Source organism: Nycticebus coucang, chromosome X (genome assembly GCF_027406575.1).
Source record: "Nycticebus coucang isolate mNycCou1 chromosome X, mNycCou1.pri, whole genome shotgun sequence".
Taxonomy (NCBI): Eukaryota; Metazoa; Chordata; class Mammalia; order Primates; family Lorisidae; genus Nycticebus; species Nycticebus coucang.
Genome location: NC_069804.1, coordinates 163,132,749 through 163,148,271, shown reverse-complemented (window position 1 = coordinate 163,148,271; position 15,523 = coordinate 163,132,749). Strand labels below are relative to the sequence as shown.

The 15,523-nt window shown below is 43.1% G+C and overlaps 1 pseudogene; it reads right to left on the bottom strand.

Moving 5' to 3' along the window:
• Positions 1-14,253: 14,253 nt before the first annotated feature.
• Positions 14,254-14,867, bottom strand: LOC128578400 (histone chaperone ASF1-like; annotated as a pseudogene).
• Between the last annotated feature and the right edge of the window lie 656 nt (positions 14,868-15,523).

The window sequence follows — 15,523 nt, the reverse complement described above, 5'->3', positions numbered from 1 at the left end:
ACTTCTAGGAGTCTTGTGGTTGAGTCTTTGGGGTTCTCTAAGTATAAGATCATGTCGTCAGCAAAGAGGGAGAGTTTGACCTCCTCTGCTCCCATTTGGATTCCCTTTATTTCCTTGTCTTGCCTAATTGTATTGGCTAGAACTTCCAGCACTACGTTGAATAGTAAAGGTGACAGAGGACAACCTTGTCTGGTTCCAGTTCTAAGAGGAAAAGCTTTCAGTTTTACTCCATTCAGTAAAATATTGGCTGTGGGTTTGTCATAGATAGCTTCAATCAGTTTTAGAAATGTGCCACCTATGCCTATACTCTTCAGTGTTCTAATTAGAAAAGGATGCTGGATTTTATCAAATGCTTTTTCTGCATCTATTGAGAGGATCATGTGATCTTTATTTTTGCCTCTGTTAATATGGTGGATAACGTTTATAGACTTGCACATGTTAAACCAGCCTTGCATCCCTGCAACGTTGTTTCTTGTAGGATGGGGACAGGATCTTATTGTCCTTTCCCCCAGTCAATTGTGGGTTTTTCTCCTGGTGAAGTTTTTGCTGTGTCACCCTCCTCTCTGCACAGCCCTAGACCTGTGGAAAATCACACAGACAGAGGTGGCTGCTCACTCTCTGTAACAGTCCCATAGTACAGTAATGTGAGGGAGTTTGGGCAGGAGCCGCAGTTGCTTTTGCTGACTTGCTTGTAACCTCCCTGACACACTGCTCCCTCAACCACTTCCCATTCCAGGGTTTTCTCCTGTCACTTTATTGGGATCCTTGGGCATAGCCTGTGATGTGCGTTTCCCTCTATCATTTGTAGAAAGGCTGTGATGAGGATCTGGTTTCCACTACTTAAGGTGTCCCCTCTATTCCCAGTTTTCATATAACCTAAGCATTGTTCTGCCGGGTCCTTGTCCATTCCTCATTGTAAGAATGGGAAGGGGCTTATTTAGCTTTCAAAATGTTTACATACATTTCACAGAAGCACACCAAGAAATTAATAGTTTGAACTTTTCTAAGGGAAATGGTGTGTGGATACGGAAGGGCTAGGTCTGTTTCTTCTCTGGACAGGGAGGTGTCAATTTTTATTTCCTTTACTACCTTGTCGCTCACTTAGACACCATGACTGGTTGTCTGCTCTCTCTCCTGAAAGACATGTTCAGCTGCAGAGAATGGATTTAACAGACCACCTGCTGCGTTATTCTCAGCACTTCTGTTTTCTCTGCCTAGGAAACATGTTCCCTGATTGGTCTTGCATTTCGTAAGATCTGTGTGTTCTTCAGTGAAATGTGTTTGTTAGTGAAACTCTTGAATGTATGTATTTTATTATTCACCATGAAGAAAATCATATCGACTCAAGGTAAAAATATGATGTGTATATTCCTCGTCATTGAGGGGAATGGGTTGGTGCAGGGGTTGTGTTTTCTGGCCAAGAGGAAGTTCTCCCATTGTCAAAGAAAGAAAGGAAGTAGGTGATCTCATATCTCCCTATATGAAATGATCCTTTTGGCCCCTTCCTGAAGAGCATAAACCCATATGTGGATGTTATGTTTACTATAGATTCCCATCCTCAACGTGCTAAGGGCAAGGCAGAGGTAGAGTGACCAGGAAGGTTTTGCAGGATGCAGTTCAGAAGTCATAGGCCAAAAACTGGAAGCAGTGAGCAGGCACTTCATTCCTGCTCCAGCCTGCCAAAATCCTTGGTCCCTTGATCTCCTTCCTCAATTGGTGGGATGACCGCTCCATCAGGTGACAGCACGGGCACACTGGCAGTAGCCCCTGACACTTTATCCTCCAACACGTGCTTCCCCTGTATTTCATTCAAGGCAATTTTAAGAGCAGTAGCGTTCATTAGGACCCATCTGGGCTCTCACATCCTGTATGGAAGTAAATGGCCTCTTTCTTTACCCTGTGATTCTCCATTTACATTTGTTCTACACAGACTCCTAGATGATAGATCTGAACTACATAATAGATTTACTCATACAAGGCCTGAAAGCCTGCAAGTGTCCCCAGGTGCACAGAATCCCCCGCTCACTTCTCTTCTCTGGACTGCCACTCCCCACTCACCTTGTGCCACCTACATCATCCACCCTGCTCCAACACGGCCAGCCCAGCCATTCTTTCCTGAGAGGCCAAGTTGATCCACACTCCTGAACCTATGAAGCACCTCCCTTTCTCCTCATTATTCGGTCAATTCCCATGCAAAGCACGTTTCAGCCTTGTACATCCTCAACAGCACACCCACATTCTGCCCCATCTGGCAACACCAGTGAGTGGGCCGATGTTCCTTGTGAATTCCTCAGTGGAGATATTCCTAGTGAGCTCCCAGAGGAAGCTACTATGTCAGCAGCAACTTATGTGCTCATGGAGTCACCATACCTACAGTGCTGTGTACTGAGCTAAACTACGTCAGAAAGGAGTGAGCTGGGTAGCTGCCAATATTGGGCTCTTTTCTGTTGCTTATGAGAGGCCCCAGACTCTGGGCAATTTATCAAGGATGAAATTTAATTCTCACCTTCCCCGAGGCTGAGCAATCCAAGGTTAAGGGGCCACATAAACAGAGAGGCCTTTTGCTGGTCGGGACTCCATGTAGGTTCCTACAGTGACAGAGAGCACAGCACATGGAGGGGACTATGCATGCTACGTGCCAGTGCGGTCTCTCTTTTTCTTTACATGAAGCTGTTACCTCCCTTTTCATAAAAGCACATTAATCTGTGAAAGGATTGACCCAATCAGGAGAGCAGAGCCTCATGATCCACACAGCACTTAAAAGTTCCCCCACTCCATACTGCCACTTTGGGATTAAATTTCAATATGACTTTGGGAAGAGACATACGCTCAAAGCATAACCCTGCCCAGTCGGAAAGTGTGGTGTCCGTAGGAGATGAGATGCACACACGAGACTCTAGTATAAGACTGAACGTGCAATAGGACACGTGAAAATGAAAAAGTTGAGGTGCAAACAATCACCAAGGTGGATAATGTGTTGTAGGAGGTGGGTTATGTGTTCCGTGTATGAATGTTAAGGGTAAAACAAATTAGGAAAAGCACACGAATGAGGACTGGAATGGCACAGAACAGCTGAAGGAAGGAGGTTTGATTTGACCAGAGATACTCAACATGTTAAAGTAACCATCAGGGGGTGGGTTTGGATTTGATGAGAATCTATTCCCCTTATTTTCTTTTCTACTCCTCCCTTCAGGAATGGAAATATCCGTGCTATACCTTCCCCACCACTGTATGTTGGAAGCCCTTATGTGGCTGGTTTGATGCCACAGGCTCACAGCTCAAGGGGGGTGCGCCTCAGAATGAACCAAACCTATGCCTCTCCCTACATCTGATGATATGAGACTCTGGACTTTAAACTCCTGAGGTTTTGCCGGCATGGATAAGAATTTGGAGGCTACTGAGATGGGATTAATTAATTAATTTATTTTCATTTTTGTAAATCTTTGTATTCTAGTTATTTATTTTTTATTTTATTTATAGGTTGAAGTTCATGGAGAGTACAAAGAATTTGGTCATACTGTTTGCGAATGTTTTCAGGGGTCCTCAAACGTTTTAAACAGGAGGCCAGTTCACTGTCCCTCAGACCGTTGGAGGGCTGGACTATAGTTTAAAAAAAAAAAAAAAACTATGAACAAATTCCTATGCACCCTGCACATATCTTATTTTTTTTTTTATTAAATCATAGCTGTGCACATTAGTATGATCACGGGGCACCATACAGTTATTTTGAAGTAAAAAAACAACACGGGAACAAATACAATCACACCGCCTTATGTGGCCCACGGGCCACAGTTTGAGGACCCCTGGTTTAGGTAAAGGCTCTCTTAGAGTTGCGTCCTGCTGTCGAGAGGTGCGCCCTGCACCATAATCCTGCAGCACTCTTCCTCCTCCCCTCTTGCTTCTCCCTTCTTTCCCCGCCCCCTTCCTTCAATGGATTTGTGTTTTTCTCTTATGTGGGTATTAGATCCTATATTGGCTTCATGATAGGATTGAGTACATTGGATTCTTGCTTCTCCATTCTTGTGATACTTTACTAAGAAGAGTGTGTTCCAAATCTATCCAGGTTAAAACGAGTTTGTTTGCATATGATGAGGACACAAATCTGGGGGGCTGAGGAAGAATGTTATAGTCTGTATGTTCTGTTTCCCCATAATGTATGTGTTAGAACTTACATCCCAATATGATGGTTTTAGGATGTGTGGCCTTTGGGAGGTGTTTAGGGCATGAGGGCTCCAGTCTCATGAATGGGATTCGTGTTCTCTCCAGGGATGCTTGAGAGAGCTTGCTTTCTTCACTGCTATGTAATGACACACAGAAGGCACCATCCATGTTTAACAGGCCTTCACTAGACCCCCAAGCTTCCCTTGTTGTGGTCTTTGACATCCCAGCCTCTGCAAGTGTGAGCAATAAAGCTCTGCTTTCTCAATTACCTAGTGTAGGATAATTTGTTATTTCAGCCTTAACAGAGTGATACAGTCAGGCTACTTGACTGCTGAGGCAACTGAGACAAAGAATAGCTCTGAAGGATAAACAGCTGTCAGGAAGAAGAGCTGTGACATCAATCCCAGCAGCCTACCTTGAACTCATATACCTCATCACTCTCTATCATGCATTGTGGATACGAAGTAATAGACTATTTTTTTTTTCAGGAGAGCCTATGGACAGGAGAGGGATGGAACCAGAATGACTTGTGAACATAGATTGTGGACACATAGGTGTAGTGAGACATAGACAGGACCTGAGCAGTGGCCAGGCATTAAGAGCGTGCAGCCATGTTTCCAGCTGCAGAGTGTAGTCAGAGGAAAAGCCTCAGGAACAGGTATGGTATGAGTTGGCAACTCCTGGGTGTGGGATTCACTCCAACAATCTCATTCCTCCTTCTCCCCCCATCCCTGCTGCTTAAGTTCTCAGATCCGTCCATTCAGTGATGCTGGACAGATCGTGGAACAATGCCCTGGTCCGTCTGCATCTTTGTCAGGGTGTTTTCCCCAAAGCCCACATGGGGAAAATCTCACTTGCAAGTATTTTCTGAGTGTGTAAAGGAGCATCTAATTTCTCAGGCTCTTAGTGACCCATCAGGACAATGGCTGTGTCTCTTTAGAAAAGTGACAGATAATACTTGCCTATATTTGTGAGGTGAAATGTGATGTTTTGATGTATGCACACATTGGGGAAGGATTAGATCAAGCTAATTAGCATATCCCTCGCCTCACAGACTGGTTTTTGTGCAGTAGATCTCCTAAAGTAATCCCCACTTGGTCACTGCAGTTTTGTCCACCTTGATGAACATATCTTCATTCCTCCCCCTCCAGCCTCTAGTCAGTACCAAAGTAGGGATTAGGAAGCTAAGGCACAAGATTCAGGCACAAAGTAGGGTTTAGGAAGCTAAGGCCAAAGGGCTGGATTGTTACACCCACATGCCTGGCACTTCACAACAATGAAGCTACCTTTGCCTATTCTCCTAGCTTCTTCAACCATAGTTTGTAAGTAAGTGTAACCATTTTGATAAATACTGTTTTTCAGAATTGTACTTGGAGGACCAGGATTCCATCTTCCCCAGGTAGTGTTAGCTGTGAGATTCCAGGCTGGATAGGACAACATGATGAACTGTTCCATACTCACACAGGGATGCTCACCTTCTACCCTCAAAATAATTGTTTATATAAATGGATGGGTTTTAACCTTAGAGTGCCATTTGTAGTGGCAACATTCACCGTGAACGTACAGTCCAACTAATATGACCCAGTTAGTGCGTGTTCCACATTCCACATTGGGTGCCCAGAGTTGAGCATTGAAACTAAGTCACTCCTATGTGAGCCAGTATTTTGTATTGGTACTGACTCAGAAATTGAACGCAGCTTAGCAGATGACCTCTGGGTCATTTTTTTTTTTTTTTTTGAGACAGTCTCACTATGTCGTCCTCAGTAGAGCCTTGACATCACAGCTCACAACAACCTCAAACTCTTGGGCTTAAGCCATTCAATTGCCTCAGCCTCCCTAATAGCTGGGACTACAGGTGCCCACTGCAATGCCTGACTATTTTTTCATTGCAGTTGTCAGTGTTGTCTAGCTGGCCCAGGCTGGGTTCAATCCCACCAGCCTGGGTGTATGAGCAGATGACCTCTTAAAAAGAACAGGGTCCAATCCCACCTTGAGTAGTCATTAAGCTAGTGACCATTACAGCTGAGATCTGAAGCCCTGTTAGTTTTCATCCTCCATAAAGAGAAGAAATCACTCTTCTTGAAGTTGGGTATGGGAAGGCGAAGTCAGGAATGGCCTCAGAGATGTTCATGCCTAACCTTGATGGGTGGAGCAAAATAGTTCACTGACAAAAAGGGAGGGAAAGATATGAAATCCAGAGGAGGATGGTGGACAATTGCTTGACTTCAGTGTCAGGATCAGTTCTGGGAGGCTACTAAAAGTTATCTTGTCATTCAGTTCCCCTGGACTTCCCAGAATTCTGGAAGGCTCTATTGGACTATCAAAATCCCAAGGGGACAAACCTTGGATCCATCTATGGTGCTCAGTCCACTGCTGTGTGATACCTGGGGTCCCATCACTCTCCTGCTTTGCAGCCCTGATGTCTCCCCAAGGTCTGCTTAAAAGCAAAGAACAACTGCCTTCTGTGGGGGTGGGGTGGGGTGAAGCAAAGCAAGGAAGTCTTCCTGGAGGAGAGGGCAATTGAGCTGGGCCTGGTCAAACTGGGTGAGCCAAGTTGCCAAAAGCAGAAAGGAGAGGACACATGGCCTATAGTAAGCGCCAAGGCTTGAGGCATAGATTTTGGCATCCAGATATGGGCATAGTTATACTAAGGATAATATCAGAGGAGTTATTTAGCTGATACTTTACGTAAGGGTGGAGTTTCCACTTGTAAACCTGGAATGGCAGACGGGTTACCCGTCAATCATTTCAGTGCTTCTCATGACGTCACATGTAGGCGGGGCTTCCCACAGGATACCAAGGAAACCTTACCACGTGTCCAGGCATGCAGTTAAAATCTGGATTGTGCCCTGCGCGCTTCCGTGGACAGTTTCCCTGTGGAATATGGCGCCTCCCCGCTTCTGCGACCTGAAAACCGTAAGTTTACTTGGTTTTCATTTTAAATTCTAGGTTTGTGTTCTGATTTTGATCCAGTGTGGTACATGGTATGTTGTGACGTCTTTAACAGCTGTATCCAGTAGGCTAATGGATCGGCGAGAACAGGGAAGCTCCCTAGTCATGTCTGGACCAGTATTTTGCTTAATGGAAAGCAAATGATGAGTGTTACAATTTCGTTTATGGAAATGTTGATTTTTTTTTTTTTTTTTGAGACAGGGTCCCACCCTATGCCCCTGAGCAGAGTGTTGATTTTTTGACCCATCACCCCCTTATTCTTAATGTACCGTTTTGTGGTGAATTGAATTAAAACATGAGGAAATGGCTTGTGAAGTTGGTGAGCCGGTGATGGTCCATCCCTTCACAGTGAATGCTGACCGCCTGGGATCTGATTTTGCCTTTATTTTTTTCTGTCGTTTGGTAGATACTGTCACCACTTCATTGTTTAATCTTCGTATTTTGCCACATTTATCTGTTTTGTTTTTATGTTTCTCTTACTTCAGAGGGAAAAAGAGGACCTTATTTATCTAATCTGGCCTATGGTAGTCCCCGTCAGTTAGCTGCCTTTCAGGGTCGTTTTATGTTTCTTTTAATATATGTTTAATGTAATTCCATTAGTTAAAGCTCAGAATCTTCCTCATTTGTCATCGTTAAAAGAAAATAAAGTTGGGCGGTGCCTGTGGCTCAGTGAGTAGGGCGCCGGCCCCATATACCGAGGGTGGGGGGTTCAAACCCGGCCCCGGCCAAACTGCAACCAAAAAATAGCCGGGCGTTGTGGCGGGCACCTGTAGTCCCAGCTACTTGGGAGGCTGAGGCAAGAGAATCGCGTAAGCCCAGGAGTTGGAGGTTGCTGTGAGCTGTGTGAGGCCACGGCACTCTACCGAGGGCCATAAGGTGAAAAAAAAAAGAAAAGAAAGTTTTCAGATCTTTGGTATATGAAGTAAGTGGTGGACTTCAAGCTTGTTCACTAACCAACAGGCATCACCTTGTTACAGTCCTGGAACTCTGTTTTGGGCTTGGATATAATGTAATGTAATGTCATGGTATTCAGCGAAAGTGCTTGGTGGTATTTAGACTTTCAGGAGATGGAAAACAGTGGACAGTTTGGCAGGAGCTTGTACCTTTAAGACCCTGAGGGGAATGAAGCCCCCAGGGATAGTATTACTTATTTTCCTTTACAGTATAATGGTTTAGGGGTTTTTTAAATGACTTTACAATCCTTTGAATGTGCTTAATGTTGAATTGGCTTTGTTGGAAAAATATTTTTCAACTGCAGGTGTTTCTAGTGTACATATGCTGAAGGAAATTGGCTGAGCAGTTGATGTTGTCAATGACCATGGCTGTCCGTCAGCGCTTTTTTTCATACACGTTAGGACCCAGATTGGCATTTAATGTGAGATGTTCATCCTCCTTGCATTCAGTGAAGTTTTGATCCCAGGGCTTGTCATCCGGGGCACTGAAAAGTTTTGTGCACACACAGAGGAAATTAAGGTCGGATTGAGAGCCTTTTGTTTTCTATTGTAATTTCTTTTTTGACATAATTAAAAATATGCTTGTGATGTTCTCGCTGAATAAATGTACTTCATTCATTTACTTTTCTTGTACCATCTGTCAGTGGATTCGTAAATGAACTTGAAAGCAAACGTTTGGGAAAGGGTGATTGGTCCCTGCAGAACTTACTCAGTGGGCTGCTTTCCTGCTGTTTTATGATGGTGAATACTCTCGGTCCTTGGCTGCTGTTACTCAGGGTGGGGTTTTACTTCACAAAGAACTGAGTATTTGGTATCAGTGTGTTCAATTACATGTGTTCCTGGCCCTTTTCATCAGTTTGAGTAAAAACGTGTTTTTGTTATTTTCAATGTACACAAAAGATATATGTTTTCATTGGCTTTGCGCCTCCTGCTTGACGGCACTTCTGAACACAAGTTCCAGGGTAGCGTGAACTGTCACTTTATTTTATCACCAAATTATTTTAGTATCACTGTATTCGTGAAGGTTTTAGTTTTCATGTTTATCATTTCATAGATGTACCGCACTGAAGAAAGTCTGGTTGCCTTTTCATTGTAAAACGGCAGCAATTGACTGACCAGGTGCTTCTTTTAAGGCAGTGAATGCCCAAAAGTACTGGCCACCTGTCACCCTGCACATTACTTAGCATTTCATTTTCCAAAAGAGTGCCTGCTTAATATCAGGTTATTCAATCCAATCCTATCTCCAGTGATTTGCATAAGTTTGCTTTGAAAATTGTGGGAAATTTGCCATTTATAAATAAATATATTCACTGTCAAATTGAGTGTTGTCAGTTATCTGGGCGTACAGGACATTTGCTGGTCGTGTTGTACCGTTTTATGTTTGAAACAAAATTGTGTATTTAATATACTCTTTTCCTTTCAATATAGTGTTTCTCATGGCTTCCAGGTTTTCTTCCACGGGAAATCAATGACTTTATAGATTTTTCTATGCATACAAGTAAACACGAATGTGGTCAAGGGAGAGTCTGAGCAGAAAAAGAATTGTCTGAAACAGGCTCCTCCTATTGACCTGCTCCGGATTAACCTATGGGTCCTTCTGAAAGGGTCAGCGGGCCCTCTGTACAGCACTGCCGTCTGGTCTTGTGGCACCGTTCATGCCTTCTCTGTTTCACATTGTCTTTCACTCATTTGGCCGACCTGGCACGGGCTGCATAATTGTGCGCTCAGCCCACACCAGGTACTTTCAGCTCTTCTTCATAAGGTAGTAAGCCCTGTGTCCCAGCCACCTATCTTAGAAGTTTCCATGTGTATACCCCCTATTGGTGCTAGGCTGCCACCTCTTTTCTTTGTAGATGTGTAGTCACCTGCTCTTCCTGTGGTGGGAAAGTCCAGGACTGGTCAGCATGTGAACCTATAATGTGACTGCTGTGGAACTGGAACTAACTGTCGAGAGTAGAAAGACAGGTAAGAGCAGCCTTAACCTGTGTGAGACAGGGCAGAGGGCAGCACCCATCTCCTGTCAGCTGTACCGTCATTTAGGAAGGTGTTGAAACCCCTTTCCAGTCCCTAAGCTGGGAACTACCAGGAATGTTAAAGGCTGTCCATGGCCAATGCTAATTAATATAGACTCTGCTAGGTACTGAAATCTTTTCGCAGGCATCAGCAGTGCTCCCCTGTTCCTAGGGGTGCAGGCAAATTGAATGTATTTGAATGTTACCATTGAAAAAACCTAAATTTAACAATTCAACCTTCAATGTTTTGATCTTATCACCCCATATGGAGACTTTTGCAGTAACAAGCAGCAGCAGGAAGAATTGGAATGTATGGTCGAAAATCAACTCCCGGAATGCAGGGATTGTGGGATGCTGCTCAGAGGCCTTTTTATTTGTGATGCAAGAATCCTGCTCTGAAGGTGACGTGTAGAAATGTGTATCTATCACAAGAAAAAATGTGGGACCCCCAAAGTAGCTGGTCGACACTGGCAATCTGCCAGTCTACCTCCAGTATGGAGGGCAGGACTTTATTTAGAGTCTTGGAGACATAGATTGACAATGCAAGTAATGCATAAGTCAGTACTTTAAATCTTCACCCTTTCATGCATTGTTGGCCTGTACTTTCCTTTGCAGATATTGGTGGGACCACATAGCCTGTTTCATTCATAGTGTCCACTATCTGGGTCCCCTGGCCCTTTCTCACTATCGTATTTGAGTCTCAGCTTTTTCATTTACACAATGGGAATTACACTGTGACATGATGCGTGTTGTAGAAATCAAGTGTGATCATCAGCCACACTCCCTGAAGTTGGCCATAACATCATTTAAATGTCTGTTCCATTTCTCAGGGCCAGCAAGCTTCCTCAGGGGTTTCTGGAGTATCTCCTTGGAAACCACACTGCTTAACCATGCGGTGAAGGAAGAGTCAGCCCTGGACCCAAGGCTTTTCCTTCTCCTGATCCACATTCTGCTCTGACTGCCTCAGACACCCTGCATGGAGGATGACAGGACTGAGTCCCGGGTATGGATCAGACCTCTATTGTGTGTCAACTGTGCAGCCTGGAGTTGGCCTTCTAACTGGTCATTCCAGAGAGGTTTCTGCTCTTTCTTTGTCTCTGTAAACTCATTTGTTTTCTGTGGGGTGATTTCTTCACTGAAATTCAGGTGAAGACATTTGACAGTGTGACAAATGGTAGTCACATGCTAAGTAGAAACATGCACTATTCTAAGACCTTCTCCCAGAGAATTCTAACCGTTAGTGTCAGTGAGTCCCTCTGCTTCCTCTACTTTGCTGTTGACACAAATGTCCTGGAGAAGGAAGCATCACAGATCCTGACGTTCACATACCTTAGGTCAAATTCCACAGTTCTTTGAGACTAGACGTTAAAATGTCTACCTCTTATCCACCACATTGTTGGCTATGTCATCTGATTTATGCCTCTAATTGGCTCAATTACTTTTAAAGCTGTGGAACATGGCAGTCATAATTACTTCCCACCCAATGGAAAGCTGAATTCTGAGATACATGGAAAATCTTTAACCAAACCCATGTTTGTTAACCAAATACTATGATGACAGCCAAGGATGGGTTATTTCTTATTGACAAGCACTTGTGAAACTTCAGGTAGCTGTGATGCTTCTTCCCTCTTTACACAGACAGTGTCACATGTAGTGTCCTCTGCTTCTGGGATGGCACATTCATCTTGGGTCTCCTTGGTTTGCATTTTCCTAACTTGCTTTGTTCATGGATGAGGGGCTGTGGGGGAATCAAAAAGGCATACTTTGTTGGATAATTGCACTGGGTGATGGCATTTAAAAATAATCCATAAGGTAGAGGTTGGCAAAAGATGTCTCAATAATGTGTAACGGTCTCAAGGATCCAGGCCCTCAATGGAAGAGAGGGTGGACCTCCACTGCTTTTCACGTAGGACATTTGGTTTCTTGGATCTTCAGCTCCTAGGAGTTGATTGCTAGGGCAGCCTTGTCACTCAGTCTCTTGTGGCATGTAGTCAGTGAGTGTGTACACTCCAGAGAGAATCGTAATATGCTGCAGATTCTCAGTGCACACTATTCCATGTCACACTCCAATTTGCCCTAAAGAGCTTTCTCATGCCTCTTCCTTATACAAGTCATGTGAAGAGAATGGATTCTCATGGCCACATCCAGGCCAGGCTTTGGAGATAAAGTATATGAATTACATGAGTAGAGGCAAACTATTGATTTTGCTACTATTAGATGAAATGGTAAAATATAGCTACTGGTTGTTATGCTCCCTTGTTTGTAAAATAACTTTAAATTACGGAGTTAACTATATAGTCAGGGACTGTCTCAGAAATTTTAAGAGATCATAATGACATTTAGTTTACTGATAATCTCTGTAGCTGGACTTACATACTGTGACCATTTGGCATCATTTCCAAGGAGGCTTTCCCATGGCAGTACTCATGTGTTACATTAGGACTCTTGTAATTGTTCTTTATCAAGGCAAGGTGAGATTTCTCATTGAGAAATTTGAAAATTTCTTTGATACCCTTTGTTATTTTATAGGTAAGGGACAGGCACATTTTTATCCCTGGGCATTGAAGACCTGAATCTCCCACCCGAAACGCCAACTCCTGTCTTTTCCATGCATCACAATCTATGCTTGAAGATAAGGCCTAGGCACAGGTCTCACATTTGCCATGGATAAAAATATAACCGAGTACAACCTCAGACTCCTGGATTCCAGCAATCCTTTTGCCTCAGCCTCCTGAGTAGCTGAGAGCACAGGCTCCCAGCACAATGCCCTGCTTGTTTTCCTATTTTTGTAGAGATAGGGTCTCGCTGTTCAGGCTGATCTCCAACTCCTGAGCTCAGGCAATCCGCCCACCTTGGCTTCCCAGAATGCTAGTATTACAGACATGAGCCACCACACCAGGCCTGATAGAAGGCTTTTTTTTTTTCCTTTATTGTTGGGGATTCATTGAGGATACAAAGAAACAGGTTACATTGATTCCGTTTGTTAAAGTCCCTCTTATAATTTTGCCCCACCCCCAAAAAGTGTGTCATACACAATGACACCCCCTGCCTCCCTCCCTTCTTCCCTCTCTCTGCTCTCCCCTTCCCTCACCGCCTACCATGTACCAAATCATTAATTGTCCTCCTATCAGAATTGAGTACATAGGATTATTGCTTCTCCATTCTTGTGATGCTTTACTAAAAATAATGTGTTCCACGTCCACCCAGGTTAATACAAAAGATGTAAAGTCTCCACCTTTTTTAATGGCTGAATAGTATTCCATGGTATACATACACCACAGCTTGTTAATCCATTCCTGAGTTGGTGGGCATTTTGGCTGTTTCCACATTTTCATGATTGTAAATTGAGGTGCGATAAACAGTCTAGTGCAAGTGTCCTTATGATAAAAGGATCTTTTTTCTTCTGCGTAGATGCCCAGTAATGGGATTGCAGGATCAAATGGGAGGTCTAATTTGAGTTGAGGATTCTTCATACTTCCTTCCAAAAAGGTTGCATTAGTTTGCAGTCCCCCCAGTAGTGTAAAAGTGCTCCCTTCTCTCCACACCCATTCTAGCATCTGCAGTTTTGAGATTTTGTGATGTAGGCCATTCTCACTGGGGTTAGATGATATTTCAGGGTGGTTTTGATTTGCATTTGTCTAATAATTAGGGACAATGAGCATTTGTTCATATGTTTTTGAGCCATTCATCTGTCTTCCTTAGAGAAGTTTCTATTCATCTTTCTTGTCCAGTAATATAGGATATTGTTGGCTCTTTTTATGTTTATTAATTTGAGTTTTCTGTAGATCCTAGTTAGCAAGCTTTTGCCCAATTCAAAATATGCAAATATACTTTCCCATTGTGTAGGTTGTCTATTTGCTTTGGTGGTTGTCTCCTTAGCTGTACAGAAGCTCTTCAGTTTAATTAAGCCCCATTTCTTTATTTTTTAATTTTTTTATTTAAAAATAGTTGTATTTATATTCCACAATTTGTTCAAATACTGGTTTTCTTATAAACTTTCTATAGGATGTTTTTAAACAAATTCTTCACATTGTGTCTTGACTATACTTAACAGTCAGGGTAATAGTTCTATGTTCTTTGAGGATTTTTGTCATTCCATGCCTTAACTAACTTAATAGGGTAATAGCTCTGTGTGTTTTTAATAGCTTAATTTGTACTAAAGGGGTGGCTGGTGGTCACATGCAGTCCATGTGAGATTCTAACATAACATTTAGTGAGTTTTCTGATGTGGACCATCCCTTTGATACTGAAGGTAATTCACCCGTTAAAAGAAGTGACTTTAGATTTGGATTACTGTTCTCTGCATCTTCCAGTTTTCATGTGTCATCTTCCCAATTAATGTGGAATCTTCTGACCCTGGGATTAGATGCCAAAATGTTCCTTTGAATCTTAGAAGAGTTTGGTTTTACTGGTGGGTTTTCCCTTAATTCTGTTTCAGAATATTCATTATATATGTAATAATCAACTCTAATAAATTCTTGACATCGATAGGTACAGGTAATTAGCATAACTGTTACACCTACTGCATCTGCATCTGGAATGATTCCTGGATTAGTTGCAACAGCCTGAAACACAAACATGTGCCTTCCTGCAGGAACAGGGCCCACTAAAACAGTCTAAAACTTGATCATCTCCTTCACTTTCTGCAGAGCCCACATAGATAATCTTGCACTCTTAAGTCGTCAGACAGGTCCTCGATGCACTCGAAGGTGATCTTGAACTGGAATGGGTTGTAGAAAGGAGAAGAGTTATCCAGAACCACTACATTGTTCACCTGAACCTTTGCCATATTTTGAGAAAAAACAATGGGAACCAGGGCTTGTTGCAGCACAATAAAGTCCAGCGCATGGTCGCTGGAGAGAGCGCCGATCCCTGCCCCGCGCCTGCCCGATGTCATGCAGTGGTGACTTGAGAAACTTAGTTTTCCTCTTTTTATTTACACTGCAGCACTCCACAGCTTTTTGCAGCTTTCCTATTTCCCATTTGTTTATTTTCGCTGTTGCATTTGCCACAGAAGTCTTCTTCATAAAGTCTTTCCCTCGACCAGTATCTTCAAGTGTTTTTCCCATGCTTTCTTTGAGGATTTTTGTCATTTCATGCCTAAATTTAGGTCTTTTATCCATCTGAATCAATTTTAGTGAGTGGAGAAATGTGTAAGTCCAGTTTCAGTATTTCACATGTGGATATCCAGTTCTCCCAACACCATTTATTGAATAGGGATTATTTCCCCCTGTGTTACATTCTTGTTTGGTTTATCAAAGTTTAGGTGGCGGTACGATACTAGTTTCATCTCCTGGTTTTCTATTCAGTTCAAGATGTCTATGTCTCTATTTTTGTGCCAATACCATGCTCTTTTGATCACTGTGGCCTTGTAGAACATCCTAAAATCTGGTGGGCTGATGCCCCTGGCTTTGTTTTTATTACAAAGAACTGCTTTAGCTATAC